Here is a 15,006-nt window from a genome sequence, read left to right on the forward strand (position 1 = left end):
CAAGTTGGGGTTTTTCCCTTTCAGCCCATCATGGACAGATGCTTTTATAAAATACAAAAAATATGAGCCATTACAAAAAAACAAAATTAGAAAACAAAGTGAGGAACAACCAACCTGGGAAATAACAGCTTCTTTCCTGTAAAGTTAATATCCACTCACCATGTGACAGAACAATCCCCACTCCTGGATATGCACCCCAAAGAAATGAAAACCTATGTCCACACAAAACCTATATGAAAATGTTTATAGTGGCTTTATTTACAATCACGCCAGACTGGAAACAACTCAAATGCCCCTCAGTGGTGACTGGACTAGTAAACCATGGTACATCTATGCACAGGAATGCCAGTCTGCATCAAACAGGGAAGAACCTCTGGTATACTCAGAGCATGGGTAAAATTCAGATGCACTATGTGATGTGAAAAGAAGCCAGGCTCAAAAAGCTATATTCTGTATCATCCCATCTATATAACATTCTAGAAAAAAACAAACCCTCGTGATAGTAAACCAATCAGTGGTTGCCAGGGCTGGGTGTTGGGAGGATGAGTGGGCACTGATGACAAAGGAGCATGAAGGAAACTTGGGGGATGAAGGAAATGTTTCACACCTTGATTGTGGCGGTAGTTACATAACTGTACATATTTGTCAAAATTCAGAGAACTATATAGTTGGAAGGGTGACTTTCACTGTGTGTGCATTAGCTTCAATAGATCTTTTTTAAAAATGCAAACTCAAAGCTCCGTTTTTCTTATTGTGGTGAAATCTACATAATGTAAAATGGACCATTTTAACCCTTTTTGGGTATACAGCTGTGCTCAAATTCATTCGCACATACGACCATGTAGTGTAACCAACACCACCTTCCATCTCCAGAACTTTTCTCATCTTGCAAAATGGAAAGCCTGTCCCCATTAAACAACACCTCCCCATTGCCTCTCCCTCAGTCCCTGGCAACCACCATTCTGTTTCTAGCTCTATGAATTTGACTATTCTAGGTGCCTTTCATAAGTGGAATCCTATAGTATTTTTCTTCTTATGTCTGGCTTATTCCACTCAGCACAATAGCCTCAAGGTATATCCGTTACAACAGGTATCAGAATTTCTTTCCTTTTTAAGGCTGAATAATATTCCACTGTGTATATGTACCACATTTTGTTTGTCCATTCATGCATCAAGGGACATTTGGGTTGTTGCCACCTTTTGGCTATTGTGAATAATGCTGTTATGAATATTGGTGTATAAACACAGACCTATTTTAAAAAATTATTAGACTCGGGCAGCCTGGGTGGCTCAGCAGTTTAGTGCCACCTTCGGCCTAGGGAGTGATCCTGGAGTCCTGGGATTGAGTCCCACGTCAGGCTCCCTACATGGAGCCTGCTTCTTCTCTGTCTCTGTCTCTCTCTCTCATGAATAAATAAATAAAATCTTTTAAAAAAATAAAAAAATTATTAGACCCAACAGACATAAAAAAGTACTTTGCCCATTTACTAAGCACTTGCTCTCAATTTTGTTATCCATCTCCCTCGTCTGCCTTTTGAGTAGCAAAAGTTGGCCCATTCCCTGGGCCAGCCAGACTCTACCCTTCCCGAGCCTCCAATTATCACCCACAACTCCCTGGGTGTGTCACATCCACTGGGATGGCCTACTTAGGATGCAGGGCTCTCTGAGGTAAGACTAGGTTTGAGTCTTCTTTTTTTTTTTTTTTTTAAGATTTTTTTATTTATTTGAGTGGGGGGAAGCACTAATAGAGAGGAGGGGCAGAGGGACAAACAGACTGAGCCCCATGAATCGAGCCCTGCACCAGGCTCCCCTGAAGTCAGATGCTTAATCCACTGAGCCACCCAGGTGCCCGGTTTAATCTTTTCTAATTGCAGCCTCTAACTACTCCTTAACTGGGATTGGGGCCAGGCCCCAGAAAGGCACTCAGAAACTTCAGCCAAGTGCAATCCTGTCCAGGAGCCAATGGGAGAGCAAGGACTTGAACCCACATCTGCCTGGCTCCAGGTTTGTGTTCTCTGTTAAAGGACACCCAGGGGCAACAGCCCTGAGTTAGAGGCAGAACTCAAGGCGTGCCCCTCTCTAGCTGTCACACTCAGGATTTTTTGGCTTGCAGACACTTCCACTCATTTCCAAGGTCAAGATAGAGGTCATTCTGTTAAGAACTAGAGGTTGTCCACCTTACATAGGTGTTACCCAGCACTGGGTTCTCTTGGTGGGTGTTGAGCCAAAAGACACAACCTAGCCAAAAAATAGGAAAAGAAAGGGTTTTACTTGCAATAAGTAAGGGAGAGCACAGGGGATATTTGCCAAAGCAGTGCCTCCTTGGACAGGGAACTCAGCATGCAATTGGGGCAAAAGCTGTCTGAAGGTGACAGTCTCTGGGTCAGATCTCTGGCTTCAGTTGGTCTGGTACCTGAGTGCTCAAAGAGGTTTAGATCCTGCAAAGATAAGTCGAGAATGTGCGCCAGGTCAGTCTTTATTTTTGAACCAGCCCTGCCCTGGGAGTTTTGCCCCTGATTTATTGTCCCTAATATGATTAAGCTATCTCCTGGCCTGATAGTGGCTGCTTGTTCTAACATTCTTCTGTTCCCTTTTAAAAGCATTATCTACTGAGGTCTACTCTTCTGCAATTTCAACATATCCCAGGAAGCTCTAAAAGAAATGTGCTTTGGGCAAGTAGTGTTGGCCAAGCATAGATCACAAGATGGCCAGGGGCCTAAAATGACCTTTCTTATATATCATCTTTCTTTTTCCAGGGACCACTTACTCCTTCTGCTTCCACTGGCTCCTGGGCTGTGGGTTGGAATATACAGGTAAGCCATGGACAGTCATGGATGCTGATACGTGTTTGTGCACACATGTGTACCACATGCACGTTACCTACATATAGGGGTTCAATTTGTGTGTGTCTGAGTTCCAGATAACTCAAAATTTGATTTTTTGAAAGAATGATCATCTTTTTTTCAAAGACCAAGGGTCAGGGTAGGAGGTTTAAAGACACAATAGGAGCATAAATTTCTTTCCTAGTGTTGTGCCCAAGATTGTGAATCCGAGAAACCACCAAGGAGCCGACACCGATGCAAACACACGAGGGTTTATTTACAAGCTCGAGCTTGGGTCCAAGTATACCCGACACAGCGGAGCAGGGACTTGGACCCCGAAGTGGGTTACAGCTGGTTTTTTTATAGGCTGATCTAGGGGATTTTCAGAAGGGGTGGAGGAATTTCTCAAGTTCTGTTTACATTCTGATGTGGGGCTTTCAAGGGCATTGAGCTCTGTTCTCATTCTAATAGGGGACTTTCTACCACTGGGCATGGGCTCTGTTGTCTTTCTGATATGGGATTCTCTGCCGAGGGCAATTCTGAGCACTGTTATCTTTCTGATATGGGATTACCTGCCGAGGACATTGAGGACATTCTGCAGTTTTTCCTATAAAGTTCAGCTCTTATTCACAGGGGCCTAAGATGGCTGTACTTGTGCTAATGCTAAACTTGAGGTGGAATGGCCTTGATTTTTCTCGGCCTCCACACCTAGTAGTTACCCTGGCACCTGAGCTTCCAGAGGATCTTAGAAAGTTGTTTTTTTTTTTTTTTTAAGCTGCAATGTATGTGCTTACACATAAATACACAATACTATATGCTTAACCCCAGACTGGCCCATAAACACCTGCTTAGATGCACACATAAACCCAGAGACAACCACATACCCATAGACACACATAAAACAAATAATAATTGCCAGTATTCATTAAGTGTTTCCTATGATCCAGGCATGGCACTAAGTACTTTACATACACTGCTTTACTTGATCTCTTTGTAAAAATCAATCAGTATGGGCACTCTAATTTTCACCCTCATTTTAAAGATGAGAAAAATAAAGCTCAGAAAAGTGAAGTGATTCTCACTTCACTTCTCAAGGTCACAGAGTTAGGAAGTGGCTGAGCTGAGATTTGAACATCAGTGAGTGAAAGTCTGAAATCAGAGTGCACAATCATTAGACTATTTGCTAGCACAACTATCACATATTCGTAAATTCACATGTACTGATACCTCGATTCACACTTACAGGCACACATATGCATATGGACCCCCACATACTGCATATTTGTACAGAGACACACATATACATACATATAGTCAGATACCAGCAGACCCATAGCCATACATTTTTAAAAAAGATTTTATTTACTTGTTTATTTGAGAGAGAGAGAGAAAGAGCAAGAGAGAGCATAAGGGAGAGGGTTGCAGGACGGGCAGAGGAAGAGGGAGAAGCAGACTCCCACTGACCAGGGAGCTTGACGTGAGGCTTGATCCCAGAACCCTGGGATCATGACCTGAGCCAAAGGCAGATGCTTAACTGACTGAACCACCTAGCCACCCCAGCCACATATTTTAATGTAGACAACGTGCAGTCACACACACTGAGCTTACTGACATGAGTTTGCACAGAGTCTAGTCTAAGACTTAGATCTAGGTTCTGGCATAGACTTCCCACCCCTCCTTGCCTGCCCCACCGCCTCTTGGCAGATAAGTACTCGGGGGTTGGGCAGTGCTGCATGGAACCCTGCCAATTGGTGGCTCAGATCCTCTGGGAACAGGCTCCTGCCTCCTGCTCCTATCTACTGGGTAAGCAGAGCCACCCTTGGGGCCAGCATCCACAAAACATCACACCTGGGCCCCACCCAGGAGAGGCTGAACTCAGGAAAACTTCCAGGTGGCCGCCACAGTGGCACTCCCCAGCCCCAGCCCACAGCTCTTGCTGCTTGCATCTCCCTCTCCAGCCTCACTTTCCATTCATCCCCCCCAAGACACCTCACACCCCAATGTAAGTGGGGTCCCTGGGAACACAGAGCAGCAATATCTACCAAGGCTGGAAGTTAAGGAAAGCTCCCTGAAGAAAGAGGCATCTGTGCTGAGCTCTTAACCTAAAGGTGCAATGGGAATCAGCGGGTGAGTCAGAGCAGGCAGAGGAGAGCTGTAAGCCAGAGGGTTGCATGTGCAAAGTCCCAGAAGTGAGAGAAAATAACACCTTCAGGGACTTACAATTGATTCATCATGACTGAAGGGGAACAAAATGATTGCAATGTGATCAAAAGCCTTGGTGAGAGGATGTTTTTGTGCACAGGGAGGCTGGGACTCCCTTGTGGGGCAGAGGTGATCTCAGGACTACAAAGGCCTTGGGCAGCTGCCAGAGTGGCCACTAATTCAGGCCTCCCTTCTGTGGCCACCAGAGCATAGAGCATAGCCATGAATGCTCTTGGACCCATGGCATTGGCTCATTGTCCTAGGGCTGCCTGGCAGCCCAGGACTTGCTCAGATGATTTAATGGCCATGTCTCACACTGATGAGCTAAGCTAGTGACGACACTTCTGGGTGGGTATTAGTAGTCCCATTTAACAAGTGAGGAAATGGTCTTTGTAGAGGTGACTTTGTAAAGCAAGAGAATGATCTGTCCAGAGCTAGCCACAAGGACAAAGATCCCTCTGGGTGTGCTTGGGAAGGTAGCCAGGAGGCAGATGCTGTTGTCTAGGTGGGGCGTGGGGGTAAGGGGGTGGATAGGAGAGTGTTAGCGGGGCTGAGGGGCCTAGGGAAAGGGGCTGCCTGAAACTGAGGATGGACTCTCTCTGGGTGGGAGTGGGTCTCCTGTCCTTGGAGTGAACTCAAAGGCCCTTCTTTGCTTTGCTTCATGCCGCACCCTCCCTGAGAGTTCAAAGACTACCCACTCCACATGTCCATGTAGACAATCTTAAATAAATCTAAGAATCCTAGAAAATTACATTAATTTTTATGTCCCAAGTAATTTCCCTGTGAGTGGGGTTTATGGCTATAACTGTGGTGATTATACGCCTAATGAGGCAGAAGCTGCAGCCCCGCCCCCTGCCCTGCCTCCAGGTCAGCCTTCTCCTGAGCCAGGCCCTTGGCCCACAGGGGGTCAATCACCCCTGGAATGAGAGGGTGAGTGAAGGACTAGGAGTTACACAGACCAGAGTTTTCATTTTGGTTCTGCCCCAGAACCAGCTCTGTGACCTTAGACAAGCCCCTTCCCCTCTCTGAGCCTTAGTTATATCACCTTTAACAAAGAGGATAATTGTAACTATCTCAAGGTAGTTCATTACAAGACTGTAGTGAAGATTTAATGAGAAAATATATGGAAATGGCCAAGCACCATGCCTGGCTCTTAGTAAAGTCTCTAAAAATGGATGGTGGTTTTTTAGGGGACACCACATTTTCCATGAGAAATAATCTAAATTCTATAGCTCATAATTCAAAATTCTTCTAAAGCAGACCTCAGCCCAGCTCCTCAGGCTTATCTTTCCCACAGACCGTGTCAGGGCTCAGCAGTGGGTCTCAGGGAGCAGGAGGTACTACATGTCAATGGAGCAGCACCCACTGAGGGAAGGTGCTAATGCAGTCTCAACCTCTGCTGATCTGAAAGGGCTCTTGGGATGGGAGAGCTGAGCCTGTGGGTGCAGATCTCTGTGCCTCCCTCTTAGGTGACCTGCATAATACCTCATCCCCTTTATCACGTAGGGCTGCCATCACCTCCCCCTGACCAAAACCTTGGTTCTGATTGAAAGATGGGAGTGGTTGGGAGTGAATGGGACACTCCATTTCTCAGATGCCCTGCTCCCAGCACAAAAAGACTCACAAATCAGCCCCTTATCACCCTAGGCCAAGATCACCTATGTTTGATTTCCCTAGAGATATTCAGGATAGACCCCCAACCCTGTGAGAATGAGGAACAGGAGGTCTCTGAGATCTGTGGAAGATCTGTGTGAAAGAGGGACTAGATCACCAGGCAGATCACTGTAGACTCAAATCCCAGTTCTATTACTTGCTGTGCACGCTTGGACAAGGTGCTTTCCATCATTGATCTTTTGTACCTGCAAAATGGGAGAAATGACATCTACATTTCAATTCCATTTGGAATAGTAAATGAGATGACATATGTACAGCATTGGAATGGTGCCTGGCATGTGGTGGACTTAATAAATGTCCTCTTCTCCCAGCTCTTAGCACTAGTACCCAGGACAGCTCCCCACCCTCGCTTGCTTGGCTGCTGTCCACGGTTCTGATAAAAAAAAATATCCTTTGCTATTCTTTCCCAGTTACGCCATGTTATTACCTCTTTAATATTCTCAGAGGTCTTGGAGATTAAGACTTGAAAAATCCTTGCCTTCTCTTCTTCTTTTCCAGTCCTGATGTAAGAAAAAGAACATGGGTTCCTGAAGCTCTCAGTTCCTACCCATTACTACAGTCAGGGATATAGTCAAAGCCTTGATGATTCTCAGCACATCGTCCAGCAGGATGAGTCAGGTGCACACACAGTAGGAAAAGAGCATAGGATTTGGACTCAGTCAGACCTGGGTTTGAGGCCTAGCTCTGTTACTCGCTAGCTCTGTGACTTTAGCAACTTCTGACTTGCCAAAAAACTGAGCCACGGTTTTCTCATCTGTAAAATGAAATTAGCAACTGCACCTCCTCCATAGGGTCATTGGGTGGACCAAAGGAGATGTTGCTTCTAAAATGATTAGTAATGTTTCAATAAATGCTCTGTTAATTGGCAGCTATTTTTACTTCCGACATCTGACTCTGAGTCTCTCAAAGGGACAACACCAATCACCATGTGTCCTTTCCAGTAAAGTCAGCTGCAAACTTCTTAATATTCGAGGCTGTCATAAAGGCCTGGCTTTCCTCTTACTCCCATGGGTTGTGGTACCTCCCAGGACACCAGTTTCCTTCTCTTTCTTTTTTTCTATTCAGTATAGCACTTGTCCCCTAACACCCACTCCCTGTCCTTATCAATTCTTGTTTGGTTCAAGTCCACCTCTTCTGGATCCCATACAGATTTTAGTTAATATCTATTTGAGACAGACAGACAACCCTGGGGCTGCATCCTGGCTGAGCACCTGTTAGCTGCGGCACTTTAGAAAGGTCACTTAGGCTATCTAACCTCAGTTTCCTCATTTGTAAAATGGTGATGGTAATATCCCCTGCCTTGTGAGATTGTTGCAAGGAGCAACGGAAAAAGTGCATTAAGATCTTAGCACAAGGGCAGCCCGGGTGGCTCAGCGGTTTAGCGCTGCCTTCAGCCCAGGGAGTGATCCTGGAGCCTGGGGATCGAGTCCCACGTCGGGCTCCCTGCATGGAGTCTGCTTCTCCTTCTGCCTGTGTCTCTGCCTCTCTCTCTCTCGTCTTTCATGACTAAATAAATAAATAAGATCTAAAAAAAAAAAAAAGATCTTAGCACAGATGTACATGGCAAGCGCCCAATACCTATTAGTCCTTATCATTGTTCTTGACTTTCTGATTTTTGTTTCCTCTACTCTTTTCCAGAAATGCTCTTCCTTCTCTCTTACAAGCTGGAGAGTAGAGAATCATATCTCAAGCTGCTGTCTTCTTTTTAAAAGCAGAGTGAACACCTGTAATTTGGAGCTCATCTAATGTATCTAGTGTATCTCTGGGAGGAAGACATGCATAGGGGACACTTCTGGTCCTCTGGGACCCTTTATCTCTTACCTAGGGTTGGGATCCTAAGGGGAATGTTCAGTCTTTGTGGTTGTTTTTGCTTTGGTGTGTGTGTATATCTGAGTGTAGGGATAGATGTGTCATGTGATTGTGAGTGACTTTTATGGAAGTACACATGTGATTGCGGATGTAATGAGCCAATGAGAAATGGTAGTGTATGTAAAGTGCATATATGTGTGGTGGGGGTGCAGCTGTTGGACATGGTACCAGCCCTTTAGCCATCTGCAGGCTTGAGGGATCCTAGGCAATTCACAAGGTTGCTGGCTCCTGGCACCGGCCACTCTGAGCAGCATTCCCAGCTTGTCATTTGGAGAATAACCATGCTTCAGTGACTCACAATCCTGCTTACTCACAATTTTTCATAATCTGACCCAGGCAAGGGATTATGAAAAGATTTGTCAAGCACCCAAATGGTACTGGGAAGATGGTTAGCTTTTTAAATAAAAAGTTCCCCCAGTACTTTTAAAACCATTCCGGTTTAAACCCCTTGTTTACAGTGAGTGCTTAATTACCCGTGACTCTTATCTGTTCATTAAAGCAACTCTCCTAAGGGACCTTTTCTTGACAATACAGGGTTAGTCGTTCATTCGCATTAATTTAAAAGTAATAAAAATTTTGCAATGTTCTATAATTCAGACTTATCACTAATTCACCAACATCCTCCCTCCAATTATTCCAAATCAGGAAAGTTCTATTATTTAACAGCAATATATCCAATACTCAAGGGAAATAATTTCTATGTCACCACCTAGAATTCAATACCAATAATATAACTATATAATCCCTTCATCTGGACAGAGCTGAAATTTTTCAAAACATTTAACCACCCATTGTTTTCTCTGATTCACATAACAGGTCAGGAGTATGATGCCCATTTGTCAGGGAACTGATGCTTACAGTGGTGAAGTGAGCCGCAACTCAGGCTCACAAAGCCGACTACTGAAGCAGTCAGAATTGGATCCAAGGGATCTCAGTGACCTCAGTTTCTCAAAACACAGTTGCCCCTAGAGAAAGCCAGACAGAACTCTCCCCCTTGGCTGTGTCTCAGGTAAAATGTAGTCCTTGGCAGTTTGTCACTTCATCTGCTCCAGGGTATTGTTTCAGGAAATAGGAAGAAGCAGAGAGATTTTTAGCAACAGGAAGAAATTCCTCAAAAACCTGTTTGTTCCCTCCCTCCGTCCATTTCAGCCTGAGACGCATCTTCCGTATTCACTGTATGCTAAAGCCAAAGACTGGCTCCTAAGTGGGTCTGATTGCTGAACCCAAGGACCTCGAGGTCCGATAAGGGGAGATGGAGTCAGAAAAAACTATTCCAACCCAGCATGACTTGTGGGGGGCAGGGTGGGCAGTGCAAGAGATGGTGGGAGTGCATAGAAGGGTGGTCAATGCACTCTGTGGGGTGGGGAATCCGGGAAGGAGAGTGACATCAGTTGAGTCAGCCATGCAAGGTATTAGGGGCTAAACTGTGTCCCCCAGGAATTCATATTAAAGTCTTAACCCCCAGTACCTCAGGATGTGACTGCATTTAGAGGTAGGGTCTCTGAGGAGGTAATTAAGGTAAAATGAGGTCATATGAGTAGACCTTAATCCAGTATGACTGATGTCCTTACAAAAAGAGGAAATTAGGACACAGGCACTTACAAAGGGAAGGTGATGTGAAGACACAGGGAGAAGATGGCTGTTCACATGCCAAGGAGAGAGAATATATCCTTCCTTTAACATTGCCAACACCACAATCTTGGACTTCTAGCTGCCAGAAATGTAAAAAAAAAAAAAAAAAAAAAAAAAAAAACCAACCAACCAACAAACAAAAAACACCCCACTAAACTAAATCTCTACTGACTCAGCCATCCAGTCTGAGGTACTATGTAACGGCAGCCCGAGGTATGTGTGGGCAGTTGCCAGTGCTTGGTGGCTATGGGCTGCCCTGGTGGGGGCAGGGGGCAGGGGGCAAGACTAGAGAGGGAGCCTGCATCAGAAGTTGGGGGACTGTGCAACCCAGGCTCAAGATTTTAGATTTTTCCTAAAGGCCATGCAGTCCATGGAAATTTTTAAGCCAGAGAGAAGGAGGTCTCTAACTACAGGCACCCAAAAAAGAAAGGGAAAAAAACCTAACAAGACCATGACAGACAGAACAAACAAATCTTAGAAGTGGCCCCCTGAGGCCTCTGGCTCATGGAAACGGGCCGTGCGGCAGACCACGCAGCAGAGGGAAGCACACAGGCTTTGAAGCCAAACAGATCTGGATTTGGATTTTTAGCTTCACTATTTTGTTCATGCTTTCATCAATTCACTCATCTAGCAAATATTTACTGAACACCTACTATGTGTTTCAGGCACTGGGGATGCATCAGTGATCCAAATACAAGGCCCATGTCCTCCCAGAGCCGCCATCCTGCCAGACAAAATGAACAAATACATCACTAAATATGAACATGTCAGGTGGATGATAAGAGCTGTGGACAGAAGTAAAGCAGGGAAAAGGACAGAGGGAGGGACTATTAGATGGGGTGGTTAGGAAAGCGACGTTGAAGCAAATGCCTGGAGGAAGGAGTCAAGCAAAAACCTGGGCAAGAGCACACACTCTCAGTGGTGGAAAAAGCAGGGGCGAAGGCTTGGCAGATGTGTCAGATAGACTTACAGCTGCTTCCCAAGCCCTTCCAGATCCAGAGGCCGCAGTTACTGGACTTTGGTGCTTTGACCATAGTGTCTTCAGGAGTCATAGGGACGTAGGTCTGACCAGGTAGGCTGAGGAGTGGATGGCAGAGGGAACGGAGAACACAGCTCCGGCCAACTCTTGTGAGAAGTTTTGCTTCAAAGATCAGGTGAATCGGGTGGTGTCTGGAGGGGGTGTCTTCATGAGAAGGTTCCTTCTGGGGGACATCAAATGTGTTAGTGTGATAATGTGATGGAGTGAGTGGAAGGGGATACTGATGGTCCAGGAAGGAGAGGTAGTAACTACACAGGTCAGATCCTTGCTGGTGAGAGGGGGAGGTTCTGGAGCATTTCCATGTAGGCTCCGGCCTCACCAGGCGGCAGAGAATGTGGAGAGCAAGTGAATACCTTGGTGAATACAGAGTGGGGAGACTGGAGTGTGTCCATCTAGTCTCATGGTGCACTGGTACTGACTCAAGAGCAGATGGTCAAATTTAAGGTGTTTTGGTGAGCTGGTAATTAAATCATTGGCTGTTTGAAACAGGCTATAGTGGGAACATTTACACTATGGGAATTGGCAAGTGCTACAAATCAGGGCCTTCTTATCCAGACAGCCAGTTGCTGAGTATTTTCTAACACATCCAATCCAAAGAGCTGGTTGTCTTCTGATCATCTCATGCTCTCAGTGATACAAGAAGGTGAAGTGGTAGGATAGGAACAGGAAGAGGGAGGAAGGGAGCTGGAGATCTGAGGAGAAAGATAAAAATAAACAACAGGAAACTTCCCGGGCTGTCCCACAGTACTGAGAGCCCTCTTCCTGGCCACGTGCCCCCGGGCAATTTGCTTGGCCACTTTGAGCCTCAGTTTGTACATATGTAAATGTGGAGTCCCCTTTTCAAGGTTATTGGGAGCATGAAGTGAGGTAAAATAAAGCATAATAAGCATCTGCCCCGGAAGAGACAGTGGACCGGCTGAATGGCCTGTGATCTGGTCTCAGGTTTGCAGAGGAAAGAAAAGTTCTTGCTTTAGTCACCGTAGGAGGTGGCTGACACCTCCTGTCCACTCCCAGCTGACCTCCTCTGTGGACTGGGAGTCCAGCTTCAGGCTTGGAACATATTACCCCAACTTCCCCTGATCTACATATTTATCACAATACAGCAACTGCATAATTTAAATTGGGTGTTAAAAAATATTCCAATGTGTTATGTGATTTTGCATTCCTGGGTGAAGAAAAATTGCTGCAAGAAGGTGGTTAATTATTTCAAAAGACAAATTCCATGCAATAAAATAAAAATAGACTCTGTCCAGAGGGAAGTGAGAAAAAAAGGGGGGGAGAAATGAGGAATGGTCCTCTGTAAATAGAATGTGGATGTTTCCTCAAGTAGTGAGTGAGTAGATGGGACAGAGATGGGCTCTAGGCACCTATCACATGGCCAGGAGAGGAAGAGGACAAGGGGTAGTGGGGAGACCAGTGAGGAGGCTGTGATTGCTTGGGACATGATGGAGCCCTAGGCAAGGGGAGGGTGGGGTGATGGAGTGAAGCGGTGAGGTCTGAGAGAAAGTGTTGACAGACATTGGTTAAATGTGGAGCACAGAGGTGAGGACTTTTTATTTAAGTGAGGGGTGGACAGTGGTGCCTCTTGCTGGAGTTCTTAATGAAAGTCCAATAAAGGAGCCACTCTCTTCTCCATCTGAGTCCTGATTAATTGAAGAAATAGGACCAAGGGTAATGAGGCCAAATGTCACCTTAGCTCCTGGTAAAGGCTAGATGAGGGGGCATAGCTTTGGGTGGAAGCCACATAGGCCTGTAAGCTGAACCCCCATATAAGGTCCATGTGCCTCTTGGGAAGTGCTGACCTGGGGAACCTGCCCAGGAGGTTCTGGTAGCCAGAGGAGCACACCAGAATTTCCGTTCCCTGAAGGGAGCTTGCTCCCAGGGATAAAAGGAAAGCACCAAGCCCAGTTTATTCTTCCTACATGAATCAATCACAATACTCACTCTGCCTCCTCTGGGGCGGAAGAGTGGAGGGAGGAAGAGAAAGTGAAGTTATACCCACTAAGCCACGTGAAAGGTGATATCGAGCATTATCCCCAAACCCATGCACAGAAATGGGGCAGCAGAGGATGAGCAGATTCCAAGAGTGATGGACTCAGGGCTGGCTGGGGAGACCCAGTGCCGTGCGACCTGCTCATTTGCAATCAGACACATCAATCCAGATGTGCAAGGGCATGTGTACCCAGGATGGTGAGTTTCCCCTCACTTGCCTTCTCGAGTGATTTCTTGAGCAGGAGAGGAAAGGGGACTTTAGGACAAGTGCCAAGAACTTTGCAGAAATCTTCCTTGCTCATCCTGTACAAATCTGTGAAGCCTTCTGGGTCTCCTCCGTGCCGAGTGGCACTGAGGCCAGCTCTGCGCTGCTGGCCCTTCAGCTCCTGGCTCTGGTTCTTCTCTGGCCCCCTCTCATGGCACAGAAGACTCTCCGGGGGTGTGCTGAGTGCAGAAAGCAAGTTGACCATCAGCAGAGAGGGCAAGGTGAGTCCTTCTTTCTAGGGCAGCATAAAGATTCCATCTGGGCACAGACCTGCCTGCTCTCCCTGCAGGTTGGGGTGGGGGCTCGTGCTCCAGTGTCTTCTCCAACTCTCGACATGGCCTCTGTCAGGTGACATGTGGCCTCAGCCAGGGGACTTCATTCAGCACTTCTTCAGGGCATGATTGTTGTACGGCATGTGACAAGTCATGTGTGCTGATGTAATGACTCTGGAGAAATTGTTTTTATGAGAGATGACAGGAGCTGCGAGCCAGCTGGCCCGGGAGGGTGCAGAACCCTTATAGGGGAGTACTGCTCCCTTATTAAGGAAAACACCCTTGTGGGTCAGTTTGGTCAGGCCATGAAGAGTTGGTGGCTCTGCCCATAAGGAGGGAGGTCCTAGCTGTCCAGGGGCACTTAGAGGGAGGGGGTCTGGAAGAGAAGAGTCTAGAGAGGGCACCACTGTGACCCAGGAGGCTGAACAAAGCAACTCCCCATGGTGGGAAAGCCTGACACCTGCTAGCAGGGACCATAACTGACTTCCATGCAAAGCTGCTTGCCATCGTACTCAGCAGCAAGTTGTATGGGTAGTTCTTTGCGGAATGAGGAAGAAGGATGGCAGTGCCAGTGTGCCATGCTGTGCCCACAGCCTGGAAAGCAGTGGCCTGAGAGGGAGCTGCGTATCAGAGAAACAGGCTGCAGTGTGGCCTTGAGACAACCCCTCTCCCAAATAAAGCAAGTGACAAAGTGCCCTTTAGGGGCAGGGTTAATGTGGGAGCACACCAGGGAGGGGACTAGGTCCTGCTATTCATGGGATGAGAGTGGTCATTCTGTTTAAATATTGAGGTTAAGGGTGACCCCAGAGTTGTGACAGACCCGGAGGTCCATGGGCAGCACTAATGATGAGTTACACACTTGATGGTTTAGGTTCCTCTCCATGATGACATTTCTCCCACTCTTAGGTTTTCTATTTGACTTCTTGAGTGGGAGAGAAAGTTTGGGCATTTCAGCCAGTGCCCACAAGTACTGGGGAGTGGGCGAGTGGCTCACATGAATATCACATGTCACATTTGTGACATTGGGGAAAAGGACCTATCTCACTGGCACGGGTGTAGATATAGGGTTGGACTGGTGGTGGACAGTGGACAGGTGCAACCGTCTCTGGGGCCAAGTGGCACTGCCTCCTCCAGCCCCTGTAGACTGGCAGTTGTAAGAGCCACAAAATCTCACTTGGCCCCACCGTGGGGCTCTATAGGCTGCACACCATAGGCCCACAAAGACGCAAACACAGCCTC

At 46.6% G+C, this 15,006-nt stretch overlaps 1 non-coding gene across 2 annotated transcripts in view; it reads left to right on the top strand.

Annotated features, from left to right (window-relative positions):
- LOC111097552 overlaps positions 1-15,006 on the top strand; it is a 77,256-nt gene that overhangs the window by 13,718 nt on the left and 48,532 nt on the right. The window contains exons 2-3 of one of the 2 annotated variants that reach the window (XR_005364088.1): positions 2,757-2,813; positions 13,473-13,716. This is a non-coding gene — a transcript (uncharacterized LOC111097552). The remainder of the gene's footprint in view (positions 1-2,756; positions 2,814-13,472; positions 13,717-15,006) is intronic. The other variant, XR_005364089.1, reaches the window with a different exon arrangement.

This window comes from Canis lupus, chromosome 9, assembly GCF_011100685.1.
Source record: "Canis lupus familiaris isolate Mischka breed German Shepherd chromosome 9, alternate assembly UU_Cfam_GSD_1.0, whole genome shotgun sequence".
NCBI classification, from domain to species: domain Eukaryota; kingdom Metazoa; phylum Chordata; class Mammalia; order Carnivora; family Canidae; genus Canis; species Canis lupus.